The sequence below is a fragment of the Eubalaena glacialis genome, chromosome 1, assembly GCF_028564815.1.
Source record: "Eubalaena glacialis isolate mEubGla1 chromosome 1, mEubGla1.1.hap2.+ XY, whole genome shotgun sequence".
In the NCBI taxonomy this organism is placed as follows: Eukaryota; Metazoa; Chordata; class Mammalia; order Artiodactyla; family Balaenidae; genus Eubalaena; species Eubalaena glacialis.
The window spans coordinates 93,298,614-93,301,113 of NC_083716.1; the positions used below are offsets into that span (position 1 = coordinate 93,298,614).

A 2,500-nucleotide genomic window follows, 5' to 3' on the forward strand; every position below is an offset into this window, starting at 1 on the left:
TGTGTATCTCCACAGCTCCCTCCGGAAAAAGCCCACCCTCCGCCGTTTCGCCACGGCCGGGGGCGGGAGCGGGGGCGGGGGCTGGGACCGGTTCGCTGGGCTGGCTAGACACCAGGCGCCGGGTCCTGTGCTCGGCGGGTGGCGTGGGGGCAAGGGTGGCCTTGCTGGGGCTAAGGGGCCGTGCCGGCTCAATGGTGGCTCCCAGTGGGTTAAGGGCCGACTGCCGTCGGGCAGGAGGGCCGGCCAGGCCGTGGCTGGGCTGCGCCTAGCACTGTGTGGATTGACAGGGTGGGGAATGCACAAGGGACCGAGGGCCACAGGCCCTTAAGCCTCCGGGGCCAAGTCCTGTGAGCGTTGAGCGGCTCTGGGGCGGAGGGCCAAGCGCCTACAGGCCTGGAGGGTCCCGCCTGACCTGAGCTGCGAAGTCGCCCACAACTCCACCACCCCCGGGCCCTCGAGGCCTCCTGTCGCTTGCCTGGGCGGACGGCAGGGCCGCGCCGGAGAGGGTTGGCTGCCGGGCTGGCGGTGAGTCGCCAGCACCAGCGAAGCTAAGCCTCAAGAGGCACACCGTGGCCCCCGCTGCATTCTACGGCCACACCTCCCTGAACGCACCACACCTCGTCTGATCTCGGAAGCTAATCAGGGTCTGGCCTGTTTCGTACCTGGATGGGAGACCACATGGGAATACCGAGTGCTGTAGGCTTTTTTGCCTCCCGCTCCGCCTTGACATTTAGTGGCCCGCGGCCGAGGCCGCCTCCGCCCCCGCTGAGCACCGCTGCAGGCCTCACCTCCTCACGCCCCTCCCAACACAGCGCGCCGGAGGGATCGCTCCCCGCCGAGCTGGCTGGACATGCGGCCAGAATGCGGCCCTGGAAGGCAGCCGCCACCCCAGCCGCTCCCGTGGTGGCTGGCCCGGACCCAGACTCCGCCGCAGGCCGGGGTGCCGTCCGTGCGGCCCACGAAGCCCTCGACCTGCACTTGGCCGCCCCCACCGGAGCCCAGCCGCGCCGCAGCCCCCTGTCTGCCCGTGTGTCTCTCCACAGCTCCCTCCGGAAAAAGCCCACCCTTTGCCACTTCGCCACGGCCGAGAGTGGGAGCGGGGTCGTGGGCTGGGACCGGTTCGCTGGGCTGGCTAGACACCAGGCGCCGGGAACTTTGCTCGGCAGTTGGCGTGGGGGCAAGGGTGGCGTTGCTGTGTCTAAGGGGCCGTGCCGGCTCAATGGTGGCTCCCAGTGGCTTCGGGCCAACTGCCGTTGGGCAGGCGGGCCGGCCAGGCCGTGGCTGGGCTGCGCCTAGCACTGTGTGGATTGACAGGGTGGGGAATGCACAAGGGACCGAGGGCCACAGGCCCTTAAGCCTCCGGGGCCAAGTCCTGTGAGCGTTGAGCGGCTCTGGGGCGGAGGGCCAAGCGCCTACAGGCCTGGAGGGTCCCGCCTGACCTGAGCTGCGAAGTCGCCCACAACTCCACCACCCCCGGGCCCTCGAGGCCTCCTGTCGCTTGCCTGGGCGGACGGCAGGGCCGTGCCGGAGAGGGTTGGCTGCCGGGCTGGCGGTAAGTCGCCAGCACCAGCGAAGCTAAGCCTCAAGAGGCACACCGTGGCCCCCGCTGCATTCTACGGCCACACCTCCCTGAACGCACCACACCTCGTCTGATCTCGGAAGCTAATCAGGGTCTGGCCTGTTTCGTACCTGGATGGGAGACCACATGGGAATACCGAGTGCTGTAGGCTTTTTTGCCTCCCGCTCCGCCTTGACATTTAGTGGCCCGCGGCCGAGGCCGCCTCCGCCCCCGCTGAGCACCGCTGCAGGCCTCACCTCCTCACGTCCCTCCCAACACAGCGCGCCGGAGGGATCGCTCCCCGCCGAGCTGGCTGGACATGCGGCCAGAATGCGGCCCTGGAAGGCAGCCGCCACCCCAGCCGCTCCCGTGGTGGCTGGCCCGGACCCAGACTCCGCCGCAGGCCGGGGTGCCGTCCGTGCGGCCCGCGAGGCCCTCGACCTGCACTTGGCCGCCCCCACCGGAGCCCAGCTGCGCCGCAGCCCCCTGTCTGCCCGTGTGTCTCTCCACAGCTCCCTCCGGAAAAAGCCCCCCCCTCCGCCGTTTCGCCACGGCCGGGGGCGGGAGCGGGGGCGGGGGCCGGGGCCGCTTCTCCGGGCCTGCCGGCCACCAGGGCCGGGGTCCTGTGCTCGGCGGGCGGCGTGGGGGCAAGGGGGGGCCTTGCTGGGGCTAAGGGGCCGTGCCCACTCCATGGTGGCTCCCAGTGGCTTCGGGCCAGCTGCTGCCCGGCCGGAGGGCCGGCCCGGCCGTGGCCGGGCTGCGCCTAACTCCGCGTGGGCGGGCAGGGGGGGATGCCCAAGGGACCGCGGCCGCCGGGCCCTGAAGCCTCCGGGGCCGCGTCCCTGTGAGCGTCGAGCGGGATCTGCGGCGGGGCGCCAAGCGCCGACGGGCCTGGAGCGTCCCGCCCGCCCTGGGCTGCGAGGTGGCCCACCACTCCGCCAC

At 71.7% G+C, this 2,500-nt stretch overlaps 2 pseudogenes; both read left to right on the forward strand.

The window, feature by feature from the left end:
* Positions 1-584: 584 nt before the first annotated feature.
* Positions 585-703, forward strand: LOC133077288 (5S ribosomal RNA; annotated as a pseudogene).
* A 908-nt stretch (positions 704-1,611) lies between these two features.
* Positions 1,612-1,730, forward strand: LOC133077298 (5S ribosomal RNA; annotated as a pseudogene).
* Positions 1,731-2,500: the final 770 nt, after the last annotated feature.